General features: G+C 46.2%; 1 long non-coding RNA gene across 1 annotated transcript in view; it reads right to left on the minus strand.

Annotated features, from left to right (window-relative positions):
* Positions 1-16016, minus strand: part of LOC147343423 (uncharacterized) — a 297930-nt gene extending 281914 nt beyond the window's left edge. Inside the window, exon 1 of the long non-coding RNA XR_015156238.1 lies at positions 15677-16016. This is a non-coding gene — a long non-coding RNA (uncharacterized LOC147343423). The remainder of the gene's footprint in view (positions 1-15676) is intronic.
* Positions 16017-25975: the final 9959 nt, after the last annotated feature.

A 25975-nucleotide genomic window follows, 5' to 3' on the forward strand; every position in this document is an offset into this window, starting at 1 on the left:
CCTGGAGGAGGGCATGGCGACCCACTCCACTATTCTTGCCTGGGAAGACATGGACATAGGAGCCTGGTGGGCTATGGTCCATGGGGTTTCACAGGTTGGACATGACTGAAGTGACAGCACACACACACGCACGTGATATTGTTTGCAGCCCCCAGGTTCCTGGTGAGGCCCTGAAACTCAGGGGTGCTGTTGGGTCCCTGACACTGGCCTTTGTTAAGGCTGCCACCTCCCATCATGACGCTGAGAGGATGTGGCCTGTGTCAGCGCTGGAGAGTGGGGGTGGGGCCAGGAGACAGGAGGTACGCTGGGCAGGTTGAGACACACACACACACACACACACACACACACACACACACTGGGGCAGTGAGCACAACTCACAGAATCAGGAAGAGTCATCTGACATGGAAGCTGCACTTGTGGGGAAAATGTCACTAGATGGATGAGAGGCGGGAGGGGTACTGCCTGCTTGGCTGGGCTGACTATCCTTCCCTGGGTTGCCTGTGGCTTTCCTGGCTCTGCCATGAGGGTTCCCATCCTGGCAGCGCTGTCGGTCCAGGACCAGTATCACCCGCTCCCCGACCCCAACATGTGATGCGGTTGGCTAGCACCATGGACAAAATGCTCATGTTCCCGCAGATCTGTAGGTTGAGGTGATGGTGTTTGGAGGTGGGGCCTTTGGGAAGGAAACCCTCCAGATGATATGAGTGCCCTGATCAGAGGACATGAGTGACCATACTCTCCCCCCCTCCCCATGTGAGTTCAAAGCCACCTGAGTCCCATCAGGCCAGTGCCCTTGTCTCAGATTTCCAGCCTCCAGACCTGTCTTAGCCTCAGCCCACACTCCAGTCTGTGGTAATGCCTTATAGCAGCCTGGATGAACTAAGACAGTTAGACCCTGGAGCACAGAGTATTTGCCAATCTATAGAAGAAAAGCTTTTAAAACTATGGTTTTTCCATCAGTCATGTACAATGTGAGAGTTGGACCATAAAGAAAGCTGAGCACCGAAGAACTGATGCTTTTGAACTGTGGTGCTGGAGAAGACTCTTGAGAGTCCCTTGGACTGCAAGGAGATCCAACCAGTCCATCCTAAAGGAAATCAACCCTGAAAATTCATTGGAAAGACTGATACTGAAGCTCCAATACTTTGGCCACCTGATGTAAAGAGCTGACTTGTTGGAAAAGACCCTAATACTGGGAACGATTAAAGGCGGGAGGAGAAAGGGACAAGGGATGAGATGGTTGGATGGCATCACTGACTCAATGGACATGAGTTGAGCAAACTCAGGGAGATGGTGAAGGACAAAGAAGCCTGGTGAGCTACAGTTTATGGGGTTGCAAAGAGTCGGACGCAACTTAGTGGCTGAACAACAGCAACAAGGAAAGAACTGAGAAAAGTGTTTGGTGGGCGGAAGACATTGAGGAGCCATGTGCTGTGGGGTGAAGAGCACAGTCTCTGAGCATCCTGCCCCTGCCACTTGCTACCTATGGGACCTTGGGCTACGATTTTGCCTCTCTGTGCCTCATTGTTTTCCCCTTTTTCCTCATACTATTTTTTTTGTTTGTTTTATTTTTAGAGCACTACTTTTATGTTCACAGAAAAATGGAAAAGGTACAGACATTTCCCATTTAGCGCCTCCCTCTCCACAGGCACCACCTCCCCCATTATTAACGTCCCCACCAGATGTTATGCTTGTTACAACTCATGAACCTACGTTGACACGTCATCACCACCCAGAGTCCACTGTGTACCCTGGCTTCATTCTTGGCCTGTATATTCCACAGGTTGAACAAATGTTTAATCACATGTGTCCACCTCTGTGGTATCCCACAGAAGAGTTTCACTGCCCTAAACATCCCTGTGATGTGCCTATTCATCCTTTCCCCACCAACCCCTGGAAACCATTGATCTTTTGATTATGTCCATTCACATGTGCTAAGTCACTTCAGTCATATCTGACTCTTTGTGACCCCACGGACTGCAGCCCACCAGGCTCCTATGTCCATGGGATTCTCCAGGCAAGAATACTGGAGTGGGTTGCCATTCCCTTCTCTAGGAGATCTTCCTGACCCCGGGGTTGAACCCAGGTCTCCCATATTACAGGCAGATTCTTTACTGTCTGAGCCCCCAGAGATAGTTCTGCCTTTTCCAGAATGTCACAGAGTTGAAATCACACGGTATACAGCCTTTTCAGACTGGTTTATTTCACTTGGCCACATGTATTCACAGTTCCTCCATGTCCTTTCATGGCTTATAGCTCATTGCTTTTAGCACTGATTTGCCTCATTTTCTTACGTGTGTAATGGGGCTACATGTGATGATAACAGTCACATCCACTTTACAGGCTTATTGGAAGAACAAAATGAGCTATTATATGTAGAACATTTAAACTAACAGCTGTAGCACAGAAAGTACTAGGTCAGTGCTGGCTGCTACTGTTACGAGCAGGGGCAGGCGTGGTAAGAACCTGGGTTAGAGTCCCAGCTTCACCACTTAGCCCTGAGCAAGTTACTTATCTCTTTAAGCCTCCATCTCTCCAGCTGTCATATGGGGATGGTGACATTGAACTGGTGAGTATACACTCCTGAGTACAGTTCCTGGTACACTGGGAACTTCCTCATCAGCGGGAACAGACTTGTATTTAATTTTTTCTCATGTCTTTCTGCTCCATGATTCTGCTTTCTCATTTAATTCAGGTAGATCATGTAGAAATGTGCGTTTTTACTCTACCCACAGCAAGGGGAAATGCAGGATGCCAAGCAGAGCTGGGAGGTTGTCAACCAGGGCCCTGAGACGATGTTAGCTTCAGTTGGTGGTCCAGGACACAAAGCCTGGAGCCCATAACAGTTGAACGGGCTTCCCAGGTGGTGCTAGGAGTAAAGAACCCGTCTGCCAATGCAGGAGGCATGAGAGATGTGGGTTCCATTCCTAGGTTGGGAAGATCCCCTGGAGAAGGGAATGGCAACCCACTCCAGTACTCTTGCCTGGAGAATCCCATGGACAGAGGCTACAGTCCATGGGGTCACAGAGTCAGACCAACTGAGCACACAGCACACAGCACAGTTGAGGCAGGACCTTGCCAGGAAGAGGCATCCAGGCAGAGGTGAGCACAGAAGATCTGGGGTCAGGGACTCGGCAAGAGGAGAAAGGAGCAGTTCTCAGATGATCGGTTCACCGGGTGTCAGGCTGGCCTCTTTGCTGGGGCTCTCGGAAACAAGGAGGTGCCCCCTTAGAGGTACATCTGAAGGGGACTCAGGCTACCTTCAGAGGCTGCCCTACAAAACCCAACCACGGCTCGTAAGCAAAAACTCAAAGCTCAGCACAACCGACCTACAAGCAACATTTTAGACCCTACATTATCTTAAAGTGAAGACTACACTGATACAAAATCCAGTCCACCTAGCTTAGAAGCTAAAAGTCATTGTTTTCTGAAGTCAAAAAATAATGAAATGCCAACATTTCTACAGGTATTTTCCATCTGTAGAGAAGATAGGTGAAATTGTTTTAGGCAACTTTGCTATATACTCCAACAGAGAAAAAATACATTCTTCAGTATAACATAATTCTCAAGGTTAAAGAAACTACTAAGTGTTGAAAAATAATCTGATGATTTCTAAAAACAGAGCCTATGTTTCCTAGTCTCCATCAGAATACTACCTCTGCTTTGTAATATATATTATCTATATAAACTGAATAATCTGGATTGAATTTTATATTCAGTTCAGTTCAGTCGTTCAGTCATGTCCAACTCTTTGTGACCCCATGAATCGCAGCACGCCAGGCCTCCCTGTCCATCACCAACTCCCGGAGTTCACTCAGACTCACATCCGTCGAGTCAGTGATGCCATCCAGCCATCTCATCCTCTGTCGTCCCCTTCTCCTCCTGCCCCCAATCTCTCCCAGCAGCAGAGTCTTTTCCAATGAATCATCTCTTCACATGAGGTGGCCAGAGTACTGGAGTTTCAGCTTTAGCATCATTGCTTCCAAAGAACACCCAGGACTGATCTCCTTTAGAATGGACTGGTTGGATCTCCTTGCAGTCCAAGGGACTCTCAAGAGTCTTCTCCAACACCACAGTTCAAAAGCATCAATTCTTTGGTGCTCAGCTTTCTTCACATTAATTTTATATTACAAATTAATTTTTAATTTATAGGCATTAAATCCCTACTGAGTATAAGTTTCACTCCTAAACAGTAATGAAATGAAAATTTTTGTTAAGACACTGAGCAATTTTAATATAGTTATCATGTTTTTCTTTTTGTTTACTTTCTTCTCCTTGGACAGCGGAGCCTGGTGGGCTACTATCCATGGGGTCACAAAGAGTCAGACATGACTGAGGGACTAACACTTCTACTTTTTCACCTTGACTTGAAAGTCTCCCTTAGACCACAAATACAAGGAAAAGCAAACATGATCCTCTTTTTGTATGTTTTGTAAAATAAAATTGAAATAGAATGTTATTTATGATCTCAGGATTATGCAGACTTTGTCTGTCCTTCCCTCAGCTGATTCCCTGCAAACATACCATTCAGCTCTGTGAAATTGTGAATGGGACAACCATCAAACTTCCTAACTTAACATGTGTATGATATTTCCTGTGCTGTCTGGCTTCAGAGAGGGAAATGCTTATAAATAGGTTATTGACAGCTGGTGTCACAAGAGAGAAACCTTAGTTACGGGGGTAACTACCAAGGGGACTGTCATCAATTTGCCTTATGATACAGACAAAAGCTAGTCATTCGATAAACAACTTAATATTTTACTTTTCAAACAGTTCATTGTTCAAATACAAAGAAGCATCCCCTTTTGGAAGAGGATGAGTGTCCAAACATACAGGACAGATCTTATTGTTCCAAATTATAACCAGAAAAGAATAAGGAAAAGAAACCGACTGTGAATATTCATTGGAAGGACAGATGCTGAAGCTGAAGCTCCAATCCTTTGGCCACCTGATGTAGAGAGTCAACTCACTGGAAAAGACCCTGATGCTGGGAAAGACTGAGAGCAGAAGTAAAAAGGGGCAACAGAGAATGAGATGGTTGGACAGCATCACCAATTCAACAGACACGAATCTGAACAAACTCTGGGAGATAATGAAGGACGGGAAGCCTGGTGTGCTACAATCCATGGGGTTGCAAAGAGTCAGACATGACTTAGTGACTGAACAAGAAGAACAAGGAAAAGCAGAAAAAGAGAGAGAGAGAGAGAGAACCACCATGAAACTGATTTATGTGTCTCAGTCAGCTTAGGCTTCTATGACTAAATACCCACAGACAGGGTAGCTTAAACAACAAACTTCTATTTCTTACAGCTCTGGAAGCTGGAAGTCCAAGATCAAGAAGCAGCAGATTTGGAGGCTGGTCCTGATTCCAAGCTGATAGATGCTCTCAATTTCACTATGCCCGCCCTTACGTGGCAGAAAAGGTGACGGAGCTCTCTGGGGCCTCTTCTCAGAGGGGCACGAATCCCATTTGTGAGGCTTCCATCTTCATGGGGCATCCCAGGTGGCTCAGTAGTAAAGAATTTGTCTGCCAGTGCAGGAGACGCAGGAGACATGGCTTCAATCCCTGGATCAGGAAGATCCCCTGGAGGAGGTAATAGCAACCCACTCCAGTATTCTTGCCTGGAGAATGCCATGGACAGAGGACCTACTCACCTCCTAAAGATCCCACCTCCTGGTATCTTCACTTTAGGGATTAGGCTCTGACACACAAATCTGTGGGAACATGACATTCAGTCCACAGCAGCATGAATTTCAAAATGCTATTATTTAGACATATCTTCTCTGTTGGATGCTCTTTTTTTGCTTTTGCAATTAACATCCATTGCATGTCTAGGCAAAAATGCTGCAGGATTGGAATATGAAAATGCTTAAAAAAAACAGGATACTCTATGTGCAAAATATATTTTTTAAATATTGTGGCACAAAGTGGCCTAACAAGACCTTCCACCATCTTGACAAAAATTAAAATATAATAACAATGGACTGCGCACCATCCCTCACTTCTCTCCTCAGTTTTCCTCCATCTCTACCCTCAGGATGATCACAACTGATTTTTCAGATTCCGTTTCCTTATTGTTCTAGGCAGCAGGAATCAGAGGACGGAAAACAGTGAAATCCCACTCAGGACGGAAGCCCCTGCAGCAGGGCTGCTGTCGATGGCAGATACTGTCAGGAAGGACATACACTGTGGATCAGGTTACCGACTGGCCTGAACTCAGACTACCACAGACCCCAGCCATGGGCACAGCTTCCGTTCGTCAGTTCCGAGCCTGTTTGGAGGCCTGGAAACCAAAGAAGTGACTGTAGCATCTGTGATAGATAGAACCGTGATCCTTCCAAAGACATGCGTGCCTGCTAGGTCGCTTCAGTCGCATCTGACTGTGTGTGACCTGATGGACTCTAGCCCTCCAGGCTCCCCCGTCCCTAGGATCTGTCTCCAGGGAAGAATACTGAAGAGGGTTGCCATGCCCTCCTCCAGCGGACCTTCCCGACTCAGGCATCGAACCTGCGTCTCTTACGTCTCTGGCCTTGGCAGGCGGGTTCTTTACAACTAGCATCACCAAGACAGCAAGGTCCTAACCCCCAGAACATGGGAATATATTCCTTTACACAGATAAAGGGACTTGGAAGATGGGATTCCATCTAGGACTTTGAAATGGAGAGATCACCTGGGTGGGCCCAGCATAACCACAGGGGTCTTCCTAAGAGGGAGGCAGGAGGGTCAGAGTCAGAGAAGGAGACCTGATGACAGGGCAGGCATAGCAATGATACAAGGAAGGGGACGCAAGACCAGCAACGTGGGCTCCTCTCGAAGCCAGGAAAGGCAGGAAGCGCTTTCTCCTCTGAAACCCCAGGAGTGCAACCCTGCCAGCAGCTTGATATTTGAGCCCAATGAAACCTGTTTTGGCCTCTGACTTCCGGGACTGTAAGATAATAAAATCTTTGTTATTTTAAGTCACTAAGTTTGTGGTTATTTCTTACAACGACAGTAGGAAATTAATACAGCATTTGAGGGTCCAGGGAAGTTGGGCTGGCAGAAGTTCTTCGGAAAATGTGCTTTGCTGTTCAGTGGCTAAGTCGTGACTGACACTGCAGACTCATGGACTGCAGCAGGCCAGGCTCCCCTGTCCTTCACCATCTCCTGGAGCTTGCTCAAACTCATGTCCATCGAGTCGCTGATGCCATCCAACCGTCTCCTCTGTTGGTCCCTTCTCCTGCCCTCAATCTTCCCCAGCATCAGGGTCTTTTTCAGTGAGTCGGCTCTTCACATCAGGTGGCCAAAGTATTGGAGCTTGGGGTGATCAAATTTCACCTAATGGCTGGAAATGCCACAGGTGTGAAGAGTCCTGACACCACCGCAGGGGCTCTGCACTAGCTGGTCTCCAGGCCTCCCTGGGGAGGACTCACACCCATTAGAACTGGCACATGATAAATAATCAAAATTGGTGCAACTGTTTTGTGTTGCGTGGGTTTTATTGTTTTTCCTTTACTTTCTGCTTCTTCTATGCATTTTTCCAAGAACATGATTTCCTTTGGAGCCAGAAAATTCAGCGATTATAAAAAGATACCTGGATATGCCTGTCAAAATCTTAACAGCCATTTCTATTTGCCCCTGTCCTGTGCAAAGACGAGGGCTTCCAAAAGGCAAAAGGTTGAACCCCTGCAGGCAGGTCTGCAGGTAGCAGGACAGGCGAAGGCTAAGCGCCAGGTGTCTGATCTTCCTCCAGCCCACATCCCTGCCAGCTGCCTTCACTTTGATGTGAGCAGCCCCTGCGCCCGGTCAGCCGCAGAGGCACAGGGCAGCCCTGTTTGTTCTCTCCCCTGCAGAGCTGGAGGGTCTGGTGCGCAGAAGATGCCCCGCCCGGGGACAGAGGGCGTCTCAACAACACAGCCCACGCACCAGGCTGTGCTCACAGCAGCCTAAGAGGCGATCCAGGCCGAGATCCTCATCAAATTCCACGTCCCAGGTAGACATTTGCATTCTCAATATCGATCACTAAAGCTTTTCACTCTCCTATTTCTTTCCTACATTGCAAAGCCCACTCTGCAGATGAAAAAGATCAGAGGGTCTTTCTCTCAGGTCCTCCCTTTCAACGAAGAGGGGTGGGGTCCGTGTGCCCCCTCGAAGTACCTGCCGCCTCAGTTTTACGGCAGCTGACCTAGAAAGAGCCTCTGCTTCCCCGCTGTCACAGAAAGTGACCGCCTTTCTCTACCTCCCCAGACATTCGCCTTCCTAGAGCAATACCCAGCAGCGGAGGCAGGGAGGTGAGCCTGTCTGAAAGCAGACTCGCTTCACTCTGGCTTTGGTGCCAGATGGAGCAAACCCAGAGAGGAAGGGCTCCCTCTGCCAAACACGGACTATCTGGACCCACAGAATGGTTCGTTTATGTTAACTGGCTGGGTCTCGGTGCCCAGGTAGTTTGCCAAAGTATTCTGGGTGTTTTGTGAAAGTGCTTTGGATGAGATCAACATTTAAATCAGTGGACTTTTAGCACAGGGAACTCTACTCAGCACCCTGTAATGATGCAATATGGGAAAAGAATCTAAAAAAGAGTGGATATGAATAACTGGTTCACTTTGCTGTACACCTGAAACTAACACAACATTTAAATCAATTATACTCCAATTATTAAAATTAAATAAATAGATGGAAAGATAGATCAATGGACTTGGAGTAAATCAGAAGGCCCTCTATCACAGGGATGGGCATCATCAAATCAACTGAAGGCCTGACCTGAACACAGGACCGACCCCCCACTGAGTAAGAGAATTTTCCAGCAGACAGAGGTCAGACCTGGACTGGGACACAGGCTCTTTCTGGGCCTGGTTTGCACTCTTCAGTCAGTGCCTTATACTAAACCCCTTCCTCTCTATATATACGTGTGTGTTCGCTCACGCAATCGTGTCTGACTCTTTGTGACCCCATAGACTGTAGCCCACCAGGCTCCTCTGTCCATGGAGGACAATTCTCCAGGCAAGAATACTGGAGTGGGTTGCCATTTCCTTCTCCAGGGGAGCTTCCTGACCTGGAAATCAAACCCAGGTCTCTTGCATCTCCTGTACTGTCAGGCAGATTCTTTACCACTGTACCACCTGGGGAGCCTCTCCTTCTCTCTCTCCCCTCGCTCTCTATGTGTGTGTGTGTATATATATATACACACACAGACAGACACCCTATTAGTTCTGTGTCTCTAGAGAATGCTGACCAATACATTTGACCACACACTCTCGAGATTCCTTTGCTTTGTGCTCTTGGAACCCCTGTGGACCCCAATCTTAGACTGTTACTCAGCTTCAGTATCTTTGCACAGACTATAAGTCTCTTGGATATCGTGTCTTCTGACCCGAGTTGGTCCTTAATGGCTTTTGCTCTGAAGACTGTCCCCACCTCAGGTATCTAACTCCAGCCACTCTGTTTTCTCTTCAGATACCTCTCTTGCATGAAACAGGATGACGCAGCCAGAGTCACTGAAATAAAGAGGAAGTTCCTAACAGCCAACTTCTCCAAAGCGGTATACAGTCTCCCTGTTGGGTCACACTTTCTATCCACCATCAGATGACATCCTCAGACTGGCTACTTGACCCCAAGTAAGCGGAGGGCTCAGTCAGCACACATTCTGCTGCCCTTGTAGCGTCCACACCAGACAACGCAGAGAAGCTACGTGTCCTGGGAAAGGTGATCTGAGAGCTCTTCTGAGGACGAGAGGTCAGGGAAAAAGGACCTCTGAAATCATGACCACAGATCCTTTTACAAACAATTTCAATGCCTCAAGGATTTTCCAGTGCAGACATGTTTTTGTCTTCACAACAGAGAAGATTTTTCTCTCTGCTTGTTTTCTTTTTTCTTTGCACGTTGGTAGCTATAGTAACTAAATTTTCATTAGTGTGAGCAGTTTCATTGTCTTAAAATCATATATTGATTATAATGGTGATAGAACACACCATGAATAATTAGACATTCACAAAAGGGGCCACTTTTTCAGAGCTTAACACTTAGGAGAAAACGCAGAGTTTAAATGAAGTATTTTCTTTTAAAAATAATACTTGTGATTTTTGTTCATTTAGTTAACAAATTCATATTGAGTATCTTGTGTATGTAACCAAAAATAAATCTGCATTTCCTTAGTCTGGCTGAAAGTATTAATACATCATACATTAAAAGTCATCTTAAATAATGTAATTAAAAAATCTCCATCATCATCTTAATCAACACAGGGTTACTTAGGCAAAAAAAAAAAAGTGGGGGAAGGGAGAGGATTTATTGAAGGAATACTTGATTAATATTTTAATCCTACAGAATACTTGCCTTTAAAGGAATCAGGTACCTATAGGAATTATATCTAATTCAAGAGTGTCCCTCATAACTTGCTCTCAACAGGTAATTTCATCAGAGCCTTGTATGATAATAATTTCTACTTCTTGGCTGAACTCAACCTAAAAGAAATACTTTCCAGAATCCCAATACCTCTTACAGATCAAAACTGCACTGCTGCCCACCACACAAATACTGTTTCTCAAACCTCACAGTCAATAGATCCAGAAGAACCCATAGGAATCATGTAATCAACTGAGACCTCAATGCCATAGCTCAAGGGTAAGATCAGATCAGATCAGTCGCTCAGTCGTGTCCGACTCTTTGCGACCCCATGAATCGCAGCACGCCAGGCCTCCCTGTCCATCACCAACTCCCAGAGTTCACTCAGACCAATGTCCATTGAGTCAGTAATGCCATCCAGCCATCTCATCTTCTGTCATCCCCTTCTCCTCCTGCCCCCAATCCCTCCCAGCATCAGAGTCTTTTCCAGTGAGTCAACTCTTCGCAGGAGGTGGCCAAAGTACTGGAGTTTGAGCTTCAGCATCATTCCTTCCAAAGAAATCCCAGGGCTGATCTCCTTCAGAATGGACTGGTTGGATCTCCTTGCAGTCCAAGGGACTCTCAAGAGTCTTCTCCAACACCACAGTTCAAAAGCATCAATTCTTCGGTGCTCAGCCTTCTTCACAGTCCAACTCTCACATCCATACATGACCACAGGAAAAACCATAGCCTTGACTAGACGAACCTTTGTTGGCAAAGTAATGTCTCTGCTTTTGAATATGCTATCTAGGTTGGTCATAACTTTCCTTCGAAGGAGTAAGCGTCTTTTAATTTCATGGCTGCAGTCAACATCTGCAGTGATTTTGGAGCCCAGAAAAATAAAGTCTGACACTGTTTCCACTGTTTCCCCATCTATATCCCATGAAGTGATGGGACAAGATGCCATGATCTTCGTTTTCTGAATATTGAGCTTTAAGCTAACCTTTTCACTCTCCACCTTCACTTTCATCAAGAGGCTTTTTAGTTCCTCTCCACTTTCAAGGATAATAAGTCATTACCAATATAACAGTGTTCCCTGAGGTGCCTGCAGGTCCTAAAGGGCAGCTCTGCACATAATTAAATATCACAGCGTCTAAGGGACTCTGAACACCTCCTCTGTCTCTTCTCCAACTGTGGACTGCTCCACTAAGGTCACGTCTCAGAAACAAGATCCCCTCCTCTGGAATTCTCTTCTCTACTGCATAATGAACAAAGACGAACATGGAAACCAGGTAGAACAGGGTCTGAAACACCCAGGAAGATTCAGAGTCAGAGAGTGTACTTGGGTTCCAGGCAGAAACCTTTATGGAGCCCTGAGCTGAACTGGCCATAGACCCTCCCATTTGCTAGGCTGGGACTCCGCCCACCCACCCACCCCCAAGTGCACCCCCCCCCCGACCCAAGCCCCAGGCCTGTTTTCAGATTCTCCTCCAGTGCATCTCACCCTTGCTCACCTCTCACCGTGCCCCCTTGATGTGCCTTCCTGTGCTTCCCTGCAGGGCATCCTAACTCAGATATCAATGCTCTTTATTCGAGGTTTGGTGGACAGGTCAGTCACTCCCTTTCTAAGGTCTATCCCTATGCTCCTGAGACTCCAAATTGTCTATAAGGAAAAGTGGGTGGCTAGAAGAAGGCAAAAAATTACACATTTACAGGATGCTTTCAACATGAGGTCTGAAGCAACAGTATTAAACTGGGTTGCCACAGAGCCCCGAGGTTAAAGTCAGGTGTACGAGGCACTGAAAAAAATGTATCTTGACCTCTATCTCACGTAATGTGTTAGGGCTCTCCAGAGAAACAGAACCAACAGGATGTGCTTATCATAAGAAATTGGCTCATGTGATTAGTAAAAAAGTAAAAGTGTTACTCACTCACTCATGTCTGGCTCTTTGTCTCCCCATGGACTGTAGCCCACCAGACTCCTCTGTCCATGGAATTCTCCATGCAAGAATACTGGAATGGGTAGCCATTTCCTTCTCCAGGGGATCTTCCCAACCCAGGGATTGGGTCTAGGTCTCCGTCTGAGACACCAGGGAATATTAGGAAGGCTAGCAAATCCAAAATCTGCAGCACTGGTGTGGCTGGAGACCCAGGAAAGCCAATGGTGCAGGTGCACCCTGAGGGCATCTGCTGGAGGAGTCACTCTTATTCAGGGAAGTTAGTCTTTTGTCCTATTTGGGCCCTCAACTGATTGAATGAGGCCCACACACCTGCTGAAGGGCAATCTGCTTAATCAAAGTTCACTGATTTGAATGTTAACCTCAACCAATAACAAACTAACCATCACACATCCTAACACTGCAAATCTAAAAGTAAAAGATAAGACAATAAAGATGTTTAAAAAGTGCTATGCAAAAAGGAAACAAGTTGAAAAACGGTGTTATATTACTTATGCTAAAATTAAGAATTTCTGTTCCTCAAAGACACCATTAAAGGGGTGAAAAGCCAAGACCCTGGATAAGAGAATATATTTGCAATATAATATTCAATAAAGTATTTGCATCCAGAAGATACTTTTTAAATGTTTATGAATTGATAAAGAAAAGGCAGACAACCCAAAGGGGAGAGAGAAAATGGACAGATTACTTTGACAGGCATGATACGAAAGCCTGACTTGTTTGCCTAATTGACAAACAAATAGTGCAACATGATCCCACCACCTGCCACCAGCATGGTTAGAATGAAAAAGGCTGATAGGTCCAAGTCTGGGAAGCATTAAGCGCAAAGGAAATCCTTACACAATAGTGGGAATATAAATTGATCTGACTTATTTCAGGAAACTATTTGGTATGTACAAGTAAAGTCATCATTTGCATACCCTGTGACTTAGTCACTCAACGTCTCTATATAAATCCAACAGATAGGCAGGCACATCTGTATGAGAATGTTGATAGCAGCACTTTTCATATTAAACAAAAAAACTGAAAATAACCCAAATGCCTAATAGCAGAATTGAGAAATAAATTGTGGTATATTTCAATGAGAATAAAATGATCTACAACCACAAGCTACACATGGGTGAATCTCCCAAACATAAATCTGAGTGAAAAGAAGCCAATACAAAAAAGAGCAACTACTGTATGATTCCACTTAGAAAAAGTTCAAAAGCAGGGAAACCATTATAGATGGTATTAGAAGTCAAAAGCAAGACTGCCCTTGGGGAGGACGGCTGTGACTATAAGGGACTCAAGGGAGCTTCCAGGATTGTGAAATGTTCTTTTTTTGATCTAGTTGCAGTCCATGAGTCTATTCATTTTATGAAAACACACTGAACTGTGCATTTTTTCAAATGTATGTTATACTTAAATTTTTTGGCAAAATTATCAATATAAACATTATAGAAGAATACAGGTGATAAATAATATGTCCTTTGAGGAAAAAAGACAACAGAAAATCTGCATGTAAGATAGATTGCTACTATTGCTTCCTTTAAATCCACTAGGTCTGTCCTTTTGTCTGGGGGCAGTTACAGCTGGAGGGTAAGATTGAATTAAACCGCCTACAAGTCAACAAAGTTGGGGAAGCATCATGTTGACTTTGCTGATAGATGCTGACAGGGCAGTGAAAGCACTTCTTAGTAACTCTCTTTTACTTATTTCAATAAGGCAACAAAACAATAATTAATAATATAGGAGTACATTTTCCTGGGGATGAGAAAGTCCTCAATGGATTTCATTTTTAAATGACACTCACAAATCACCTAACATTGTATCCCAATTGGCGCCAAGACTGGAACCATCAGTGCTTCTACCTATTTTAGTGGATCCATTTCATCTCATATTGAAAAGGAGGTCAGATTAGATACAAAAATCCTCAGGAGAAGGTTAAGGAGATACAGCCCTAAAACAAAAGAGTACTAAGGTCTTTAGCCCTTCAAAAATATCAGACACTAATGGAGATACAAAAGACTACTCAAATTCAGAAACCTACCATATATTTTTATTTTAATATAATATACTTAATTGCATTCTTGTGATAAACATATACAAGAAAAATTTACCATCTTAACCGTGGGGTCGAGGAGAGTCGGACGCGGCTGGGTGACTTTGCTTTCACTTTTCACTTTCATGCATTGGAGAAGGAAATGGCAACCCACTCCAGTGTTCTTGCCTGGAGAGTCCCAGGGACAGGGGAGCCTGGTGGGCTGCCGTCTATGGGGTCACACAGAGTTGGACACGACTGAAGCGACTTAGCAGCAGCAACCATGTTTAAGTGCATTGTTCAGTGGCATGAATTACGTTCATATCGTGAGGCAGCCATCATTACCATCCATTAAGAGCTTTTTCATCTTCACAAACAGAAATTCAGTACATAAGCTCTCCCCAGGTCTCTCCCTCCCCACAGCCCCTGGCTACCATCATTCTACTGTCTCTCTACGTGTGACTTTTTTGGGGACCTTGTTATCAGAGGAATCATACAGAATTTGTCCTTCTGTGACTGGCTTAGTTGTCTTAGCACAACATGTTCAAGGCTCATCCATGTGGGAGCATCGTCAGAATTTCCTGCTTTTTATGGCTGATTAGTATTCCATTGTATGGAGAGACCACATTCTGTTTATCCATTCATTCATGGATGGACATTTGGGTGGTTTCCACCTTCTGGCAATTGTGAGACATTTTTATTTTGAGGATATTTGTGATCAAATATAATGGCCACAAATTCTTGGGCACTTCTCCCACAGAAAGGTGAGGTTGTGTCCCTTCCCTGGCATCTACGTGGACTCTAGGACTGCTTGACTGATACAGCAGAAACAGAATGGCCAGTATCCATGCTCAGGCTTAAAAAACTGATGACTTCCTTTCCTGCTCCCTCAGGGACGACCATGCTGCAGAGACCACAGGCAGGTGTCCAGTCCACAGTGGCAGCTGAAGTGTGCCCTCCCATCATCCCAGATAGGCAGCAGACACATCAGGAAAGCTACTCTGGATCCTCCTGACCAGCCCTTCTGCCCCATGTAAAAGGAACTCCCATCAGATCAGAACCACGTGTAGAACAAGAATCCCTGAGCCAGACCAGGCCCAAATTCCTGGCCCATTAAGTCCTTAGGTATCTAAAAAATTGCTCTTTTAAATCAGTAGGTTTAGTGGTAGTTTGTTATACAATAATAGATAACCAGAACAATCTTGATTCCAAAACATCAGAAAACCCACAACCTTGCAGTAGAATCTCTCACCAAGCAAGGATATCAGCTCTTTCCACACCTGAAGGAACCAACACAGGACAAAGCCACCCCGGGCCAGACACTGCAACATCCAGACAAGTTGAAGGGTGACAAGAAACATTCTGGAATCCCGACCGTGTGCTCCCAAATTCACTTACTCATTACATAAAGTGTCATTGAGACAGACAGGCTTCCCAGGTGGTGCTGGCGGGTGAAGAACTGCCTGCGAATGCAGGAGACGCAAGAGACGTGGGTTTGATCCCTAATCCAGAAAGATCCTCTGGATCCAGTATTCTTGCCTGGGAAACCCCATGAACGGAGAAGCCTGGCAGACTACAGTCCGTGGGGTCACAAAGAGTCGGACACGCCGGAAGCGACTTAGCACGCATGCGCGAAACCCATGCTGAGGCCCTGTGCTCCGCACTGGGTGGGGAAGGGGAGACACAGCTGCCTTAACTTCCCTTAATGTCCACTTCTGACCAAAACCACATGCCTTGGCTAGCTTTTCAACACTTCACTGTCCTCCAACCCGCGCCACCAGCCCCTTGTTCTGAAATTTCCAGCGCAGTGTTCCCCTGTAGCCAGGCCCCTCCAAGGGCCCTCCTGGTGTACTGGGGTGAAGCTCTGATATCACATATCGAATATCGTGTAATATCAAGTATCTCTCCCAAGCAAGAGCCACCTCTCAACTATTAGGAAAATAATAATAAATTCAGGTGCTACCTGAAAATAGAATTTTCCAGTATTTCCTAATGACTTTCGTTGGGTTTACCTTGATTGTACAGACAGCTGGAAGTTAGTTACCCAGGGTGTGTTTTAGAATTCATGAGAGAGACGAAAACTCCCTGTTACTTTGGAGTCTCAGAGAACATCGTGAATCCAAAGGGACGACCAAGCAGAATACAAATCGGTCTTGGGGGAAAAAAGAAATCTGACTTTGTGTACCAGAAGACACATCAGTCACCTGCTTCCATAGGGTTTTGACGACTCCCGCAAGCTCAGTCCGCGCAGTTCACTGCGTTGAGGTTTGTCCTGGTCCCGCAGGAAGGCCAAGCCTCGCCAGGTGAGCCGGCTTTCTTGAGCACGCAGGTGGTCGCTCTGAAGCCCTGAGCGTGCACTTGTGGGCTTTCCCGTGGGGACTCGGCCTGTCCTGCCCCGAGGCCATCCGCAGAAGCCAGTGTGTCCCCCAGGGTGCGAGCCTACCTGCGTCTGGCTGCCCTCCGCCCGCTCCACACCCGGGAGGAGCCAGCGCACCCACGTGCCTGAAGAACCTCTTGTTCCACTTGTTTCGCTGAGCGGCTCAGTCCAGAGACCCGCGCCACCCTCTTGTTTATCTAATCAACGTGCAGCGAGCTGGGGTCAGGGCTCAGCCTCACACGGTGCCATGCACCCGTGAGCAGTGACTGCAGGTATTCGGAATTCCTACCGTGCGCCCGGAGAACCCTCATCCCAAGTACCGCAGATTCGAAAGCGGGGGATGGCGCTCCCCGAGGCCTGGCAGACCTCACAGTCCTCACAGCAAACCCTTCCTCACTCTGCATATCATCACGGAGCACAGCCTTCAGGCTCTCAGTGCTGACTCTGCAATTCCTTCAATCAGACCTCTTAGACGTGGACATAGACCCGCATGAGACAGAGCCGCCGTGGCCGTGGAATGCAGGTTTGGTCTGCTGGCTTTGAAACCATGCTGTTGTTGAGTTGCTCAGTCGTGTCCGACTCTTTGCAGTATGTGAACTGTAGGCCGACAGGCTCCGCTGTCCGTGGTTTTTCCCAAGCAAGACTGCTGGAGTGGATTGCCATTTCCTTCTCCAGGGAATCTTCCTGACCCAGGGATTTAACCTGAGTCTGCTGCACTGCAGGCAGATTCTTTACTACTGAGCCACCAGGGGAGCCCTTTGGAACCATGTCTAGAACCAACTTGATTCTTCCAGCTCCATTTATACCTAATTCCACCAGCCCTTCGCCATAAGCCCCATGGATGAGATCCCAATATAATCTTTCCAAGCTAGTAGATCCACCTTCCCTTCACCATGATCCCCACCCCTCAAATCCAAACAGAATTTTTCCAAGCTGGTAGTGAAAGAAAAGTGAAAGTTACTCAGTTGTGTCTGACTCTTTGTGACCCCATGGACTATACAGTCCATGGAATTCTCCAGGCCAGAATACTGGAGTGGGTAGCCTTTCCCTTCTCCTAGGGGATCTTCCCAACCCAGGGATCAAACCCAGGTTTCCTGCATCACAGGCAGATTCTTTACCAGCTGAACCACAAGGGAAGCCCAAGAATGCTGGAGTGGGTAGCCTATCCCTTCTCCAGCAGATCTTCCCAACCTGGGAATTGAACTGGGATTTCCTGCATTTCAAGTGGATTCTTTACCAACTGAGCGAATCAGGGAAGCCCTCCAAGCTGGTAGATCTGCCCTCAAATAGGCTTGTGATTTATCTGCATATTAAACCAGAGAAAATGATCCCTGACAGTTCTTGGCTTAGTTATCACACGGTGATGATAAAGAAAAGGGTTGTCTTTTTTTAAGTATTTCATAAGAGTTTATAGTCAGATCCCTCAACTTGAAGGGCTAAGGATAAGAAATGTCTGGTGACAGACAGATAAGTTAAGAGGCAGGTTTGGAGTCAGGCACGCCTGAGTCTAAGTCTTGGCCTCACTGGATCACCAGCTACCCAACCTGGGCAGGACCTCCCTATGCCTCACCCCTTCCCCAGTGAAAAGGAGCAGCGACATGTTTCTCTCAAATAGTTGTCATCAGGATGACATAGAAGAGGTGGCATGAAGCAATACAAGAGAGGGAGCCAACAAGATCTAGTCTTTTTATCACCATCATCGTCAGGTTTTTCTTAGAGTAGTCCTATTTTATTCACCTCACCAATCTGCAGTTCACAGGAAAGGACCAAAGGGTGACTGGGAGTTTCATTAAAGGATGTTAGGGATTATTTGAATAAACTATATTTTTCCTGTTCCAGGGAGATGTCCCATTAGGGTGACAGCAAAATGAAAGCTGTTGATATAACAAGAGCCAAGGTTCTTTATCCCAGTCCTCCAGGCCTCCCTGCAGTGCAGGAAACCAGGAAGAAAGCAAAGATGATCCAGAGTCTTAGAAACTTAGGTAGTTTTGCCAACTTATGGTTACTAAAAAGGGACATGTAGGCAAAATAGATAAATTAGGAGCTTGGAGTTAACTTTCACACACTTCTATATATAAAGTTAATAATCAACAAGGACCTACTGTATAGCACAGTGAACTCTGCTCAATACTCTGTAATAACCTGTATGGGAAAAGAATCTGAAATAGAATGCATATATATATTTTATATATATATATATAAAACTGATTCACTTTGCTTTACACCTGAAACTAACACAACATTGTAAGTCAACTTTACTCCAATATAATTGATAAATAAAATAACTTTTAAAAATAAAAATTTTTTAAAGAAACTTAAGGGACTACCCTGGTGTTCCATGGGTAGGATTCCTCACTGCTAATGCAGGGGACCTGGGTTCCATCCCTGGTCAGGGAACTAGATCCCACATGGCACGACTAAAGAGTTTGCATTAAATAAATTAAAATATTTTTAAAATACTAATTTTAAAAAGAAACGTGGGTGATTTTGCTGTCACTGGACTCTATGTTAGGTGGACAGGGTGAGAAGTATCCCAATTCCTGAAAGATATCACAAAATCCTCTGTAAAGTAAATAAAATACTCTGCAGGGGGAATGAGGGGTTCCCCAAAGAAAACCTGTTGTAAATATTTGGTCTCCGGGCCCCTCCCTGCCTGTCCTGGAACAAGGCTCTGCCCACTGTCCCCTCAGCCCCACCTGGGCGAGCAGGTGATGCAGAGACCACGGGGCAGGCGCAGGACTGAGCCCTGCTAAGACGTAAGACTTAAGACGTAAGACAGAAACTACAGGCGGACGGGAGTGGAGAACCCCTCGTTTGGCAGGGCCAAAGTCAAGCCTCCAGTGTAAGTCCCTTCCTTCCACCGCCTTCCTCTCCTGCCCATAAATGTTTGGTCATTTAACGACATTCCACATTCAGAAATGATTCCCAGATGCCATCAGTGAATAGGGAAGAAGTTTAGGGGAAAGAAGAAGCTGAATTTCAAGTATTTTCCTGTTGGCCTGCATAACCCTAACCTCTGTTTGAAAGGCATGCTTTACAGTTATTCCTAAACCTCTGAGGTCTTAACCTGAGGGGCAACTCCCCTGAGAAACCAGTTCTGTGAGATTCTGAAAGAAGGTGGATCTTCTTCCCTTTCTGCAAAAGTTGATTTTCGTTTTTTTTGCATAAAGTCCCCACTCCCATCCCACATTTTGAGTATCGCCTTTATGGAAATGTAGAAACATCTAAAAGTCTTCTGGTAACTCTGGTTGAAATGGAAAGTGCTAGTTCTCAGACGCCTCATATGTAAGTGGGGAGCGGAGAGAGACCGGAGGGAGAGGAGGCGGCGGAAGGAAGGAGCTCACACGCGAGGCTTGACTTCGGCTCTGCAAAGCGGGGGGATCTCCACGCCCGCCCGCCAGTCTGCGGTTTCTGTAGCCATCTTACGTCTTAGCGGGGCTCAGTCCTGCGCCTGCCGCATGGTCTCAGCACCACCTGCTCGCCCAGGCGGGGCTGAGGGGACAGTGGGCAGAGCCTTGTTCCAGGACAGGCAGGGAAGGGCCCCCGGAGGCTCCAGCTGGGATCAAGCGTCACCAGTTCAAGTGTCACCCGGAGGGCATGCCCTCCAGATGACCTTCTCCCCCAGAGGGACGCTGGTGGTTGTGCCCTCTGATTCAATTTTAGGCTAAAAAAGAGTTCTAGCCTGTAGCCCTCCTTTTCTCACCCCATTTGAGGGAATGTTGGTAAAATTTAGGCTCTGTGCACTGGTGCCAGATTAAGTCTGGGAGACAGAGTTTGGGGTGAAGTAAGTAAAAATTAACAGCTTTATTGCTCTGCCAAGCAAAGGGGGCCATGGCGGGCTAATGCCCTCGAGACTGTGAGTCCATCCAGGTGAGCAATGAGGAGTCTCCTAGTGCTCAAGGGCCAGGGCGTGGTCAGCTCGTGGACATTCTTCTGATTGGCTGGTGAAGTAATTAGGAGTCAGCATCATCAACCTGGTTCCAGCTATTCTGGGGTCTACATGCTTGTGGGTAGTAGGCAGTTAACTTCTCCCACCTGGTAGTGGTTTCCTATGAGCAAAACAGCTCAGAGGACATGGCTCAGAATACCACGTACAGTCCTTGAGGAAGAACTAAAGATGTTGACTTTGTTTAGCAGCTCAAGTATTATTGTTTTATCTTGCTTGAATGTTTTCCTTTCTTTCAGCATGTTCTCACTTCTCTGATTAAATTTACTCTTTGACTAAAAGTTTTTCCATAGACAAAAAGCAGGTGGAAGACACGTGTGGAGGTCTATCCTGGGATGGCCTTGTAGTGTTGTGCTCGGTTAGAGGAGGGACTGTCACAGGTCCTGCCAAAGCTCCTAGTGAGAGAGGCAAGACAAACGTTGGGATGAACAAGAGGTTCAGAGCATGGAAGAGCAGAAAGAGGAAAAAAAGCGAGGCCAGGGTAAAGCCATTTACATCCACAGAAAATCCCTGCACCTTTTCCTTTTCAAGAGGATTTACTGGGCATGTTTGGTGTTCAAAAGTGCATGAGGCTCAGGCATAAAAACTATGAACGACACACCCTGCTCTTGCCTTCCTGGGGGAGGGTGGGCCCCGGTTCTCAGCCATCACAACCCTGTCATCATTCAGTTGCACAAAAGCATTCCCAATGAAAGAGTTGGCTTTTACGAGCCTACCTGAAAAGATCACAAAGAGAAATAGCCTTCTTTAAGAGCCTGACTCAACTGGGAAAACAGGAGGCTTAATTGGAGCTGCAATATCACTATTTCACATTTTTACCACTAAATGTGTATAAAGATTTTAGATTTCTGGTGACAGATACTCTGTAACAAAAATATCTTCTGATGAATACTTTGGAATGGTTCCTGTCTGTTTTCCCAGATAAATATTTACCTTGACTTATGCTCATATTAACACAAAGATTTTTCTCCATCACCACCCTGAACACCATGCCTTGCCTCCAACAGGAATTGTGGTTTTATCAACTCAAGCTGACGGGGGTAAATGTGCTCTTTTATTTAGCTTCTCAGGTACTAATCAAAAACTAATTACCTTGAACCCTATTGACCTTCTCCCACCTTTTTCGCAATAGAGATTAATGAGTGACATTACACAGGGCATAGTTTCATGCACTGAAAGGAACGGATTCATGCATTATTCACGCCACGTAAATACATGCACTTTTATTTGGAGCTTTCAAAGATCTCAGAAAGAAACACCAAGGAGACACACAATCTGACAAAGGCAAGAATTGGGGCAGGAAAATTATATTCGATGGAAATGGAAAAAAATAGACCAATCTGTGCAGAAATGAAGCTGCTGGAAAGGAAGTAAGAACCTGAGGAAAGGCGAGAACAGTAAGTGCCTCCAAGTGTGTGTTAGACTCATGATGGGGGCCAGGACCTTGGCCCCTTGAGCCCTGGGCAGCCCTCCCTACCAGGTGTCAGTGGGGCATCCACAAAGAACCATCCAGGTAGTCCTATCATACCATCCTGACATCCTGACACTGGCCACATGCTGCCACCCTAGGAGCCAAGTTAGTCCATTTCAGGCATCAAAAACTTGCAAACTTTTGTGACCTAAACAGCATAGCCTCAAGACCTATCAGATCAGATCAGATCAGTCGCTCAGTCATGTCCAACTCTTTGCAACCCCATGAATCGCAGCATGCCAGCTCCCTGTCCATCACCAACTCCTGGAGTTCACTCAGACTCACGTCCATCGAGTCAGTGATGCCATCCAGCCATCTCATCCTCTGTCGTCCCCTTCTCCTCCCGCCCCCAATCCCTCCCAGCATCAGAGTCTTTTCCAATCAGTCAACTCTTCACATGAGATGGCCAAAGTACTGGAGTTTCAGCTTTAGCATCAGTCCTTCCAAAGAAATCCCAGGGCTGATCTCCTTCAGAATGGACTGGTTGGATCTCCTTGCAGTCCAAGGGACTCTCAAGAGTCTTCTCCAACACCACAGTTCAAAAGCATCAATTCTTCGGAGCTCAGCCTTCTTCACAGTCCTATACAAATAACAACAACAATAACAACAAAAAAGCCTATGACAAAAAATATTGAGAAAATTATAAGGAAAATGGTCAGATCTGAAGTCATGGTGGGGAGTGTAACACAACCCTCTTAACAAATGATATGGACTTTCCTGGTGGCTCAGTTGGTAAAGAATCCACCTGCAACTCAGGAGACCCAGGTTCAATCCCTGAGTCAGGAACATCCTCTAGAGAAGAAAATGGCAACCCACTCCAGTATTCTTGCCTGGGAAATCCCATGTACAGAGGAGCCTGGCAGGCTACAGTTCATGGGGTCCCAAGAGTTGGACACAACTTAGCAACTGAGCCACCTGAGCCATCAACAAATGATAGAATAAGCAGAAAAAAATAATTAAAGGATGGAAAATCTATAAACAAAACAATAAACAAGCTTCAACTCATGAGCTTATATTGAACCCTGCATCCACCAATTAGAAAATGCATTTTTCTTTTCAAGGACACAGTGGACCCCAAGAGGCACAGAAATTCTCAACCAAAATCATTGCATCGGTACCATACTGACCCTGTTCTTTGACCATGAAGCAATAAAATTAGAACTAAATATTCCAGAAGTACAACGAAAAGAGAGCCATATGTTTGGAACTTAAAAGCTTCTGAGCATCAGTGCAAACAAAGCTTTGTGAGTCAGCATTTTTCTCCTATCCTCCTGGAAATCATAACAAAGCAATAAGGAGAACAAAGCCATTTTGCACACTCCATTTTTTTTTTTTCCCAGTGAAACCAGGAGACAGATCTAACCCACACACTGCAAATTATGTATAAAGACTGCCAATGTCACCGATGGGGGCAGAAGCAACTCAAGAGGAACTGGAAAGAAGAGAGCACGGAAGCATAGGGGGTTGTTAAAACCACCAGCATAGATACACCTTCTGAGTGTAAGAGCTTCCATCCATCTCTGCATCCTGGAGGGGGCTCCCGGAGCTTGGGTCCACTGAAGCCTCGGGAGGCACTCGGGGGAGGCAGCGGTGTCTGTCTGGTCTGCAGCCGAAATCCACCCCTGAGAATGAGAGCTACCACAGACAGCACGGCACCCCTGAGGCTTCCTGAGGACATTCATAAAGGCTGAAATTCCGCCGAACAAGTTAGGGAAATAACAGGAAAAGCCAAAAACTCTGTGGTGTTTATTTAAACGGAGAACTAAGACCTAAACAAACATAAGGACTAGGGGAAAAGACTGTTTAATATGTATGTTATAGGGCCCGAAACAACTTAGGAAGGAGAAATGTGGCTGAAAAGGGGCAAGAAAGATGGGAAATTGGAATAAGCTCATTGAAGGCTTAATCCTCAGGAGCTGGGCAGGGCTAGAATATAGCTTAAAGCCAATAGGTAATTAAAGTGTAAAGATATGTAACTGTACCAAGACAAAAACTAGGGATAAGCATACTAATAAATATAAAACAAGTGACCAAGGAGTGAGATGGGGGAGAAAAAGCAAACAAGCTAATTGTATCATTGTTCTTTGAGGGGAACTAATATGCATTATTTAAGGAAATAAAGTTTTGGAGGTAATTATACCATGGTATAAAAGTAATCTTTGAATAAAGATACCGATGTTAGTAATGATCAGGATAATTAAAGAAACCAAGCAAACAGGCCACGTAGTTAATAGTTGATAATATGTTTTTAATAGACTATCTTTCAGAGCAATTTTGAGTTCACAGCAAATTGGAGCAGAAAGTACAGAGGGTTCCAGTATACACTCAGCCTCCCCGCCTCTCAGTATCTGAGTGAGTGATATCTCAGCTACTGTCAGAGACCCACCCTCCATCCCCCAGAGTCTACAGTTTACACTACGGTTCACTACGGTTCACTAAGGTGTGCATTCCGTGGGTCTGGACAAGTGCATAATGACAAGCGTATGGTCAGGCCACTCAGGATGGCTGTCCTCTTACCCTCTGTCTATCTCCTACCCCGCCAGGGTCTGCTTCACCCACACCTATGCCCAGGCCTGACATTCCTGCCTGCTTACCCCAGGCCCTGGCTGGTGATCGTTCTCCTTAAAGAGGCTGGGAGGGGCGTGCCCTTCTTCTGGTCCCCCTGGTAACAAGTGAGCGCCACTGAAGTCGATTCCCCTACGACTGGTCATCTCCCCATCCACCCCAACCCCGCCCCCAGCAGACGGCCACTGTGTCCTGCCCAGCATCCACCCACACGTGGTGGTGGGCGTCACTCCACCGCTTCAGACCTGTGAGCCCCCCACCCACTGAACCACTGAGGTGTCTGTTGCCAACTCCGAGCTCTTTCTCGGGTCTCCACGCTGGGCAGGCAAAGGCCTCATAGGCCTGCGGGGGTCAGTCCAATAACATGCATCCATCACTGTAGTGTCATCCAAAGTCCGCCCACTGCCTAAAGTCCTCTGTGCCCTACTTATTAATCCCACCTTCCCCCAAGCCCTGACAACCCTTGATGGTTTACCGTCTCCATAGTCTTGGTGTCTCCAGAATGTCACCCGGTAGGAATCGTAGAGGGGGCTGCGGTGGGGATATTTCTTTCCCCAAGATCACTTAGACTCTGACATAACCCCTAGCAGGTCTGTCTCCTGCAGCAGACATTGCTAATAAGAACAAGAGTGCTCTGGCGTATTTTAAGCCATTCCTTTTCCTTCCTCCTGCTGGAAGCATGAGGAATTTTCCCCAACCACTGGGACCCAGAGTGTTTATCTGTCAGTGTTCACACAGCCTCCTGCTCTTCAGCAGTTACAGTTCAGGTTTTCCTGCCCCAGCCCCAGGTCCAAGGGATACTTCAGCTCCCTGGTTCCTGCCATGGTAAACTGTGATTCTCTGTATCTGCTTGTCGTACAGCATATTCAAAAGCAGAGACATTACTTTGCTGACAAAGGTCCATCTAGTCAAAACTAGACTAGAGTAGTCATGTATGGATGTGAGAGTTGGACCATAAAGAAAGCTGAACACCAAAGAACTGATGCTTTTGAACTGTGGTGTTGAAGAAGACTCTTGAGAGTCGCTTGGACTGCAAGGAGATCCAACCAGTCAATCCTAAAGGAAGTCAACCCTGAATATTCATTGGAAGGACTGATGCTGAAGCTGAAGCTCCAGTGCTTTGGCCACCTGATGCAAAGAGCTGACTCACTGGAAAAGACCCTGATGCTGGGAAAGACTGAAAGCAGGAGAAGGGGACAACAGAGGATGAGATGGTTGGATGGCATCACTGACTCAATGGACATGAGTTGGAGCAAGCTCCGGGAGTTGGTGATGGACAGGGAAGCCTGGCATGCTGCAGTCCATGAGATTGAAGAGTTGGACACAACTGAGCAACTG

The sequence above is a fragment of the Bos grunniens genome, chromosome 27, assembly GCF_055505025.1.
Source record: "Bos grunniens cultivar Pamir isolate PY7600 chromosome 27, Bosgru_T2T1.0, whole genome shotgun sequence".
NCBI lineage: Eukaryota > Metazoa > Chordata > Mammalia > Artiodactyla > Bovidae > Bos > Bos grunniens.